Consider the following 12,740-nt stretch of genomic DNA (forward strand, 5'->3'; position numbering starts at 1 on the left):
TTTTGGGGATATGAGAAAAAGGAAAAAAAAACTCATTGACTCATTCTAAACTAGAAGGACAAACATGTATATTTTAGAAAATAGTCTCATCAATTTATAATGAATCTAATTATCCATTCAAATAATTTATTTCAATGAACATTTGTTAACATCAGCAATGAGCACATCTTTGGTTGTACTTAATCTGGAGGAAATCTTAGGTCTTAAACTCTGGGTCCTAAATTAGGATTTTTCATTTGTCCCTTTCTGCAGCAGGTAACCCTACTGACCTAGGACCACTTTATCCCTCCCTAAAGGTCTTTGTTTTGTGAAGGATTTTTAGGTTTGGCTTCCCCAGGGAAGCCCCAGTATTTCTATTTCCTTACTGTTTCTTTCTCTTCTCTTTTTCAGTATATTTTTGTTTATTTGTTTTGGGGGACTAGTCCCTTTACTGAATGGCTTTTACTTTCCCCAGGATATAATTATAGCTGGGTATCTAATCTGGCATCTCAGCAGAAGGAAGCCATGGCTCCAAATTGTAGGGCTGAAAACAGATTACACGCATGGCCTCATTTCTATCCAATTCACACCTCACTGACAACAGCAGACACGTCAAACAAGTTCCTCAACATGTGCATTTATGGTCATGCTTCCTGACTTCCAAACCTTTAGGCACTGAAATGTCGTTGGACCACTCTACATGTCCCTTCTTGAGATCACCTTCTCAATGACTAAATTTTCCTTCCCATTTGTCTTCTGTGGTTTCTTTAGTTCAAGCATGGTTTTAGATACCCATTGTCAAGATTACAACACTAGGCTGTGTTTCTTTGTTTTTTTGTTTTTGTTTTTTTGGTTAAATATAGCTGGCAGAATATTTTAAATCAAAAGGGCTCCCATTCCACACTTGAATGGGATGGAGGGAGAAACCAGGCTCCTCCTTTAAATATCAGAAGTCCGTATTCCCTGTAGGAGCAGAGGTTTGATGACAAGGGATAGCCCTTCCTTTCAGAGTGAATATAAGATAGGATCAGGACCTTTATAGATTTAATCATACTTTCATAATAACTTACAGAAGTATAAGTTTTGAGTGTCAAATTTAGTTAACCCTCCTTGTTATTCTTTTTTTATTCATTAAAAATTTAATGTTTATTTTTGGGAGGTGGGGAGCGCAAGTCGGGGAAGGGCAGAGAGGGAGACACAAAATCCAAAGCAAGCAGGCTCTGGTCCCTGGGCTGTCAGCACAGAGCCCAACACAGGGCTTGAACCCACAAACTGCAAGATCATGACCTGAGCTGAAGTCAAAGGCTTAACCGACTGAGCCACCTGGACACCCCAACATTCCTTATCATTCTTTAAGGATATATGAAAGAGAACTTTGCTAATAATCAGCTTTCTAAATGTCAGTGAACCCCTTACATTTTTCTGGGTTACTCATGTTAATAGATGATACACCATGTATTCCATGAAGTGTTGAGTATCAACTAATATCAAATATAGACTCCTCTTTCATGATGATACCTTATCTCATTTTTGATGATTAATTCTTCCCCATGATATGTATTCATGGTGTATTGGTAAATCCAGATGACCGTCCTTCCATTATAGGAGACAAAGTTGCTCTAATCCATTATATTTTTTCCTTGGCTAATCCTTAGCTAGTATAGCTAAAGGGCAAAGATATCACCAAAATCAGACTAACTCAAATGACCAAAAGAAATCAAATTTTTTCTTGCATGATCTTGAATCTCAGATGAAGAAACATAAATATAAATGAAATAGCATTTCTTCATTCTAGAGGCATCATCCAGTTGAAAGTATTAAGTGGATCCCATGACCAAGAATGTCTACAGATGGTTGGCTTTGTTCAAAATCCTTTACCAGGTTTATTATTTTACTCTTACATTCAAGCTTATAGTTCTTTTTCTATTCTTTTAATAAGTTCCATTTTTTGGTTTTATTTTTACCAACACATAAAGCCAAGTAACATTGATGATTCATTAAGTTACAATTATAAATTCTCACTGAGATAAGCACCCTGAGGAGTTACCTAAGCTCACTTACTTCCTAAACTGTTCCTTCCACACCTTCTTTAAAGAATAATTTAATAGTATGCTTGAAAAATCAAACATTATCTAGTAGGCTTTATTTATGAACTAAAACCATTAATGCAGATGTCTACCATATACTTATCTGCTTTATGACAATACAGACAACACGCCCATTGAGATTCTGAAAACATGTGACTTCTAACAAACCATTGGCAACAATTCTTCCTTGAATCTGGTTTGAATATCCTTAAAGCAGGAGAGATCAGAGTGCCGTGGTTGTCTTCATCACCCAGGAGAAATTCTCTTGGTGTGCTACTAGTTTAATAAAGTCCTGATGCAACTTCTAATGGACCCTTCTTCTGTTTTACAGGTCACTCCTATTCTTCAGTGGTATGAGGGAAGAATATTTATTCTCTTTTCTTATTTTTTTTCCATCTGAAGAAAATTCCACCATAGAAAGCCTCTTGGCTTCTTTTTACTCCATTTATTTACTCTCTCCTCTCCTTGGTCATTAGAGTTGTTTATTTGTCTGGTGAAGTCAGGAGCAAGACTTTGTCACTTATCATTTAACCTATTCTATTCACCTGTATCTTTAGTGCAGGCTGACTTATATCTGCTACTTCATGCTGGAAATTTAATGGCCAGGCTGCCATATCAGAGGAGCCTGCTGTGGCCCAGCACTTCCTGGGCCTGGATGAGTGAATCTATCTAACTCTTGATTCAATGTTACAGAATCTATTTTAGCCAAGCATTGAAACAGCATCCTTAGATGTTATCTGCATTATTTTATTTATTTTTTTTTTTTTTAATTTTTTTTTTCAACATTTATTTATTTTTGGGACAGAGAGAGACAGAGCATGAACGGGGGAGGGGCAGAGAGAGAGGGAGACACAGAATCGGAAACAGGCTCCAGGCTCTGAGCCATCAGCCCAGAGCCGGACGCGGGGCTCGAACTCACGGAGTGCGAGATCGTGACCTGGCTGAAGTCGGACGCCCAACCGACTGCGCCACCCAGGCGCCCCTTATCTGCATTATTAATAAAAGTGGCATCCATCTTTCCATTTGCCTGTTCTTTTGACTTCTTAAACCTCACTTTGTTTTGAACTTGGGCAGCTAGAATGGAAGCCCCGAGAGAATAGATTAGTAGCTTGGAACTTACCTTATCAAAATTTCTCCAACAGGTCCTGATCTTCCTGAGAAAACCCAAAGAATTTAAAGAAGTGCTCGGGATTTCGGCAGATGATGTTTATTTTACACCTGGAGTGAGACAACACAGATATATTTTTAAACCATGTTATATGAATGAGAACAAATTTAGGGTAGACATTCCTGCCTGCCAAACTCACCCAATAGAATGAATTGATGAAATATTCCTCTTTCTAACATAAACACATAGATATAGACATATATATATATATATATATATATATATATATATATACACACATATATATAGGTACATATATGGGTCTATATATAATACATATATATGTGTATGATACATATGCATTATATATATATGTATACATATAGTTGCATATATATAGTTGTATATATATAGTTTGTTTAGTGTACCCATCCTAGATTTGTTAGTCTTCTTTTGTCAATATTCATTGGATTGTATTATTGAAATGTGCCATAGGCTCTTTTTTCAATTATGAAATTTATTGTCAAATTGGTTTCCATACATAGGCTTTTTATCTATAGGTACCTTTTTGAACATATATTTGAGAGACTTCTTGTTCTTACCTCATCCTTCTGTGATGAGTTCCAACTATACAGATAATTATTACTTTATTTCAAACCTAATGGTCAAATGAACATAGAAAACTATAAAATATACACTGTAATTTACAGATTTCTCAGTTTGATATAGCAACAAGAAAATGAGTAAATATAGGCACTGAATTGAGAACTGGAACTAGATTCAATTAATAATCCTGCCATAATTAGCCAGTTAATTTTGGGTGTCCAATCATCACTAGGTCTTAATCACTTCACATAAAAAAATAAGGGCTTTGTACAAAATTGCTACTGAGGCCCCTTCCATCTTTTGAATTCTGTGATAACTTTTCTTCTAAAGATGTGGTTTGATGTAGATAGAATGGTTAGAGAGAGTTGCAGCAACAAAACTATCATGCTAGAAAAAACCTGAATTTTTATAAATTTATCATATGTTCCTAATTGCTAGCTTCAATCTTTGCTGGACAATTAGTTACTTATAGTTAAATGATACTAAGGTGACTGTAGTCAATTACTTTCAGGTTCATCTATTGATTTTGTAAAAAAATCAATTGTATATCTCAGGGAGCTGAATAAAATTTTATTTTTAACTCCTAGGATTCATGATGCATTGGCACCTTATGACCATTGGTTTACTTTCTGTCTATCTTTCTGCTGCCCTAATATTGAGGGGAAGAAGCTGGAAAAGTATGGCAAGTTGTAAGCTGTTTTACAGAGTTTGTCATTATACCATGACTTGCCCACACCCTCAGGTACTTCCCAAAGGGGAGAAATGTCTCTTGGTGAAATAGCCATACCTAATTGGTGTTTCATATGTCTTGTTTTGCAAAAAACAAAGCAATTTTTAAAATTGGGAACTGAGTGATAGCTGAAATTACCACTTACAAAGATAATTTAAAAACTAAACCATGAGCTCTTTTGGTTATTAGAACAATGGAGACTCATATAAACCTGTACCAGATTTCTGACATGGATAAGCTACCTACATTATTTTACAGATAAACCTCATAATCACCCTATAAAAATTTTGAAGTAGGAGCTTAATTTTATAAGTGAAGAAACTGAGGCATGAGTCAGTTTCCCAGAAAGAGGTAAAAGGTGGCCAAGTTAGCAGGTCTGTGTGATTCCAGAGTAGTCCTCCTTCCTATCCCATATATCTTGATATTACAAAGCTTGTTGGCCACACTAGGCCAGTAAATACTCCATTTCAGCAGGTTCTCTTAGGCCTGTTATTTATGTGAGCCTCTGAATGCACTGGTTAATGTAATTTTGATATAGGAAGGCCTTGTCTGATTTTTTCCCAGGACTATGATTTTTGTATTTCATTTCTACGTTCAGGGGAATAAAATGCCTTATCCATCTTTTAGCCTGAGTTTTCTGCCTGATATTTAGCATGTTTCAAAGACATGTGTTGATAGCAGGATGCTTACTTTCTATCTTTGTACAGAAAACTGAGCTAGGTGGGGCTGCCTGCAGGGGCAGAGGCATTGGATGCAAGAAAGCATCGTGGTGGGTGGTTGTAAAGAGAAGAACTGGGCAGAGGGTTTGTTGATCAGAACAAAGTGAATCATTATACAAAGTCATAGAATGTGGGGCTGGAAGAAGCTTCACAAACCAATTAATTCAAATTTCACAATGTTTAGTTGAAAGAAGTAAGAAACAAGGTGTCCACAAATTAGAAACCGGGTTTCTGGATATCACCCACCCACCCAGCTTCTCAGTAGTATAATGGAATCCTCAACTGTATGCTTACATGCATCTCTTAAAAACAGAATGCACTGTTCTAGGTTTATATGTGTCTGTAGCATTGTGTGGTTTGAGACCCAAAATGCTTAGTGGTTATGAGAAAGACCATGGGGTCAAACCACCCTGAGTCCTAGGGCAAGCGACATCACTCTTTCTGCTTGTGGAATTTTAGGAAAGGCTTAATCTCTCCACGGGACAGTTTCTTAATCCTTAAAACAGGGTAATGAGAGTAGCCACATCTCTGTACTGCTTTAGGGATCACATGAGCACTTTACAAATAAAAATAAATAAATAATAAACATATAATATTTATATTATATATATTATATATATATAATAAATATATAATATTTATATTATATCCCCGGCAGGGGAGGGGTAGAGAGAAAGGGGAGAGAGAGAATCCCAAGCAGGCTCCACACTGTCCCAAGCAGAGCCCGACACAGGGCTCAAATTCACAAACCATGAGATCGTGACCTGAGCCAAAATCAAAAGACGAATGCTTAAATGACTGAGCCACCCAGGTGCCCCATGAGCACTTTCCAGCACAGAGTAAGTAAGCATATACAAAAATTTCCAGTTATCAATCTCATCACTCATTACAGTGAGCCTAACATAATGAGATATTCTTTGAAAATTGTGTTTTCCTTTTAAGGAAACATAAATCCCAATGAAAGGAGACTCTGGATGAAATCTAACAGACTAGAGTGAAATTGCCAGCATGGTCATAAAGACTAGGTTTCTCCTCAGTGACATGGGAAAGATACTAATCTCTATACATATTTGAAGTTATATGTGTATTACTGTGAAAGAAGAGATTCAGAAATTGATCTTTTTGCTCAAGACTGTCCAAATCAATTGCACTCAAAGGCAGAAGTTCTCATAGCTTCTCATAGCTAGAACTTGTAACTAAAACAAAGGATTTTACACAATAAAAAGAGAGTGAAAAATAGAAAGCCTCACTTTTTTTCTTAATCGTAAGCTGATGTGAAGGGATGTCCTTTTGGATTCTGCTGTTAGAAAGCTCAGTTATGCAATATTCATACAAAAATAGTTCTAAATCAATACAACATATTTTACATTTACATTAACATTTAAATTAATGAGAAGCTTAATGTGAATTATGGAGCTTTAGATGTTTAGGACTATGTCCCTTCTTGCCAACTTGGAACAGAGTCTATTGACTCACCTTCTCAGTCTTATAAACAGCTTCCAGACTTTGTGTATTTTCAGTGCCAGAGGATTTTCAGGCTGGTGAAAGATGCCATATTGACATCACCAGGGAATGAAGTTGGCCCTATTCATTAAATATGTAAAATGCCTCCAGCAATGACACACACCTTCCCTGAAGGGTAGTTTGCCATAGATGGTTGTCAGTCCTGAGAATGCTCTGGGATCAGCACTTACTGCTCCACCTTTCTTTTCCCTCATTAAAATGATCCGACAAATATTTCTCGAACACCTACTATGGACACAGAACTGTGCTAAAACAACACAGATTCTACTTCAAGGAACTCATCTTGTATTGAAGGATACAGTCACATATATAAACAATTATAGAATAATATCACATGTTCTATAATGAAAGAAGATACATACTGGGTGCAGTGAGAGACACCTGAATAAGACTGGAGGAGAATCAAGAATGGCTTCTGAAGAAACGAGGCTTGAAAGAGAAGTAGGCATTAGTCAATCAAAGCAAAGCCGAAATCTCACCATTCAGAGAGGAGAGCCTATACATAAGACTACATCTTTGCTTAAATAAACAAGAAGTTTTAACTGATTAGTGTGAGAGGTGGCTTAAGGGTGTGTGTGTGTGTGTGTGTGTGTGCACATAAATGTTTGGGTGTAACAAATTAGCATGCATGGTTAGATGGTCAGGGACAAGTTTATGAGAGATAGATATCACATGCTAGCTTTAAGAGCTTGGGTACCATCCTTAAAATGGTGCAGGTGAAGAAATTCTGATGTAGTCTGTTTGTTTGCTTGTTTGTTTGTTTGTTTGTTTGTTTTAATAATTCTTATCGTATAGAGAAGTTTCAGGTTCACAGCAAAACTGAACAGGAAATAAAGAGAAATGTATCTCCTATCCCTACACATGCCAAACGTCTCCCACTATGGATATCCCACACTACAATGGTACATTTGTTACAATTAATCAACCTACATGGACATATCATTATCACCCAAATTTCATAGTTCACATTAGAATTCACTCTTTTTGTTGTAAAGTCTATGAAGTTTGACAAATGTATACTGAAGTACCATTGCATATTCAGACAGAGTAGTTTTGTTGCCCTAAAAATTTTCTTCACTATACCTATTCATTCTCCCCTCCCCTACCCCCTGGAAACCATTAGTCTTTTTACTGTCTCCATAGTTTTGCCTTTTCCAAAATGTTATATAATTGGATTTATAGAATACATAAACTTTTCAGATTGGCTTCTTTCACTTAAAAATATGCATTTAAGTTTCCTTCATATCTTTGTATGGCTTGATAGCTTATCTCTTTTTGGTGCTGAATGATATTTCATTGTCTGGATTTACCACAATTTATCCATTCACTTACAGAAGGACATCTTGGTTGCTTTCAAGTTTGGTTGCTTATGAATTAAACTGCTATAAACATCTGTGTGTAGGTTTTTGGGTGGATCTAAGTTTTCACTTCTTTGGGTAAATACCACCTGATGCAATTGCTGAACCACATGATAAAAGTATGATTTAGTTTTGTAAGAAACTACCAAACTGTCTTCCAAACTGGCTGTACCATTTTGCACTCTTACTAGCAATAAATGGGAGTTTCTATGGTTCCACATCCCCGCCAGCATCTAGTGTTGCCAGTGTTTTCAATTTTGGTCATTCTATTAGGTGTAGTGGTATCTCCTTATTGTTTTAATTTGCGTTTCCCTGATGACGTATGATGGGGAGCATCTTTTCATATATTTGTCATCTGTATATCTTCCTTTTTAAATTTTTTTTAATGTTTATTCATTTTTGAGAGACAGAGACAGAGCACAAGCGGAGGAGGAGCAAAGAAAGGGAGGGAAACACAGAATGTGAACAGGCTCCAGGCTCTGAGCCATCAGCACAGAGCCTGATATGGGGCTAGAAATCACTGACCACGAGATCATGACCTGAGCTGAAGTCACACACCCATCCGACTGAACCACCCAGATGCCCCTTGTCATGTGTATATCTTCTTTGATAAGGCTTATGTTTAATGGGGTGTTTTCTTACTGTTGAATTTTGAAAGTTCTTTTGTATTTTATATATTTTATATACTAACTTATATTTTATATTTTATATACTAACTTATTATCAGATGTGATTTTTGCAAATATTTTCTCCCAATTTGTGGCCTGTTGCCTCATTCTCTCAACAGTGTCTTTCCTGGAGCTGAAAATTTTAATTTGAATGAAGTTCAGCCTATCATTTATTTCATTCATAGATCGTGCCTTTGGTTCCTTGTGTAAAAAGTCACTGCCATATCCACTGTCATCTCGGATTTCTCATATGTTATCCTCTGGGAGTTTTAAAGTTTTGCATTTTACATTTAGGACTATGATACATTTGGAACTAATTTTTGTGAAGGGTGCCAGGTCTTTGTCTAGATTCTTTTCTTTTTCTTTTCTTCCTTTTTCTCTTTTTCTTTTTCTTTTTGTTTCTTTTTTTTTCCTTGCATGTAGATGTCCAGTTGTTCCAGCACAATTTGTTGAAAAGACTACATTTTCTCCATTGTATTGCCTTTTTTCCTTTGTCAAAGTTCAGTTGACTATATTTATGTGGGTCTATATCTGAGCTCTCTATTCTGTTATTCTCTGTTTCTATTCTATTCTGAGTTCTCTATTCTCTATTTTATTTGTTTATTCTTTCACCAATATGTCATGGTCTTGATTAGTGTAGCTTTATAGTAAGTATTGATATTGAGTAGTGTCAGTTCTCCGACTTTGTTTTTCTCCATCGACACTGTGTTGGCTATTCCATGTCTTCTGCCATTTCACATAAACTTGAGAATCAGTTGGGAATTTCCAAACTTGCTGGGAGTTTCATTGGAATTTTTATTTATTTTTTTTATCCTTATCTATTCTTGATAGAGAGAGAGGGTGTGAGCGGGTGGGGCGGGGGCAGAGAGAGAGGGAGACACAGATCCAAAGCAGGCTCCAGCCTCTGGCTGTCAGACAGTTTGAGCCTGGTGCGGGGCTCAAACTCACAAACCACGAGATCATGACCTGAGCTGAAGTCAGACGCTCACCAGACTTAGCCACCCAGGGGCCTTGGAATTGCAGTGAATTTATAGATCTGATTGGGAAGAGCTGACATCTTGACAATATTGAGCCTTTCTTTCAATATTGAATATCTGTCCCTTTGTTCAGTTCTTCTTTGATAACTTTGATCAGGGATTTTTAGTTTTCTTCATATAGATTTTGCACATATTTTGTTAGATTTATACCTAACTATATCATTTTTGTAATATGTGGTTAATTATAAATTCCATTTGTTCATTGCTGGTATATGGGGAAAAGATTGAGTTTTGTGTATTAGCCTTGTATTTTGCAACCTTGCTCTTACCACTTATTAGTGAAAGCTCCTAGAAAGGAGCTTTTTGATTCTTTCAGACCTTCTAATAAATAAAGTCCTCTGCAAAGAAAGTTTTCTTTCTTTCTTCCCAATCATTCTATCTTTCATTTCATTTTCTTGTCTTATTGAATTGCCTATAATTCTGATTTAAGAAATATCACTCTGGCAATATTATGAAGAATAGATGAAATCTGAGGAGTGCTTTCTCCATAACATTGTCAGATGTTAAAATATGCCATAGTAAACCCCTGATGGAGTTCTTGTGATATCAGACGTAACTCACAGGTGGTGGAGAATGTCATAGATTCAGTAAATCCAGTCCTTATGGCTTCCCTTTTGACAGTGGATTGATATGGGTCAATGAGAGAAACATAATTAGCAATGCTGTACCTGTATTCTACTACCCTAATTCAGTTTTGCAAAAACATATTAAGTACCAACTATGTAACAGGAAAAGTATTACATCCTGTGATGGAATGATAAAACAGACAGCATGGTGCTTGCCCTCAAGAAATTTATATTTTGGTGAAAGGTGAGAAAGAACATTAAGTAAATAAAAAATGCTTAGTGATATGGTAAAAACTATTAAAAATAAACAGGATATTGTGATAGTCATTAGTGTGGGGTTAGTCACTGTTGCTTTAACTGTAAAGCGGGTGAACTCTGGACTGGGACTCGCTAGATTCAAATCCCAGCTCTGCTAATTCCCATTATGTCATCAAGATCCTGTGCCTCAATTTCACCATCTGCAAAATAAAGATAAGTATTCCACTTCATAGGGTTGTTCTGAGGATTAAGTGAGATAATAAATGTACATTAAGTAGCCTAGTACATGGCACATGGAAGTGGTCAACATTATTACCTATTATTATAGTTGTGGTTACTATTATTACTTTGTGCTTACTATCACTATTCTTTGGATAGCTTGGCAAAGGAAGCCCTCCTCAAAAGGGTAATTTTGGGCTTAGGCCTGAAGAATGAGAAGGAGCCTACCATGTGAAGAGCTTTAGGAAGGATGTTTACATAAATTTATAGATAGAACCAGCAACAAGTGAAAACTTCCTGAAATAATGTTAAAATTATTAGGGTACATAGAATGATTTCACGTAAGTTCCAGCTTCTTAGGCTTTGACTCCAGGAAAGAAGAGATAACATGTCTCAATCAGACACCCATAATCCAGAGGTCATCTGCTAGAATCATGTAAGAAAAGTCACACTCCAGCAATAGCTACCAAGACTTTAGTCCTTCTGTTAACCAACACCAGGTGATCTGATATTAGAAAATACTAAACTGGTATTTGTTGGCAAATAAATATGTTGGTACTTGGCATTATGAATAATAGAAATGGGCCTTTATTGATAAAATTAAAGGTATTTATTATTGTTGTTGATAAAAATTATGATATGTGAAATTGACCTATATATTTTTGAGATAATCCTCATATTTATTTTAACACAGTTTAAGACTCTAATGGGGCATGAAGCTTATATCCTTAGGTTAAGGGAGATACCCCAGGCTTGATCCATAAATGGTTCTCTGTCCAGGCATGAGTTAGAATAACATTTCATTTGCTGATCCAACTTCAAAGGTATACTAATTCTTTAGTATACCTTTAGTATACCTTTATATTCTTTATATTCTATATATTCTTTATATTCTTTAGTATACCTTTAGTATACCAACTTCAAAGGTATACTAATCCAACTTCAAAGGTATACTAGAGCATCCTCTAGAATGCTCTCTGCTGAAAGGTGACATTCAGAGCACTTCAAAGAACAAAAAGATATAACTTTGTTGCACTTTTAGAAGAGGTTGTTGTTGAAACTATTTTGTGTTTATTCACTAATGCAAGCATGTATGTCTAAAAAATATGTGTTTGGCAAAATTAGTTCAGTGGCTTTGCTTTACTATTACATAATACTGAGGGGATCACTAACCTTCACCTAGTTCAGGCTTCTTTCCCTATTATTATCTACATATAGTGCCTAGGTGTTTTGCAGAACCAATTCAGCTTAGATTAATTTGCAACACTTTCCATGTTCAAGGAGCAAACAGGAAACTGCTGGGTCTTGAGTGCTCTAAGAAAGATACTGTAAGATACTGGAATCAGAGAGGTAGGCAAGAAACAAAGAATACAGGGATTTGTAGCTCCTGATAACATTTTTGGATTTAATTTTTAGTTTAATAGACATTCTCTAAGATATTGGAAGAGAGTATCACTGATCTGCTTTGCATTTTTAAAAGATTACATAAACCAATGTGTAGAAAATGAATTGTGAGGGTTGAATGCAGGGAGGAAAGTTGAGGAATAGTACAGAAATCCAGGCAAGAGTGATGGAGACTCACACCCAGTGTTAGAAATGTATATGAAAAATGTGAAAGGACTTAGAAATGTATTTTAGAAGAAATCCCATTAAGATTTGCTTGTGTATTGGAAGTGCAAAATATAAGACTTCTAGGTTTGGGGCAGCTGTTGGAAAACCTTCCATGCTGAATGTGGCTGTTGGAGAAGGTCTGTGTTGGAGGGCTGAGGTTCAGTCTTACAGCTATGGGGTGCCTCTGGCAATGGCTGGAGGAAGAAATGTTACAATGTTATAAGAAATAGCAGAGGAAGTCTGTTGATTTCTCCACGGATTCCCACATAA

The sequence above is a fragment of the Panthera tigris genome, chromosome D1 (assembly GCF_018350195.1).
Source record: "Panthera tigris isolate Pti1 chromosome D1, P.tigris_Pti1_mat1.1, whole genome shotgun sequence".
Classification (NCBI taxonomy): Eukaryota; Metazoa; Chordata; class Mammalia; order Carnivora; family Felidae; genus Panthera; species Panthera tigris.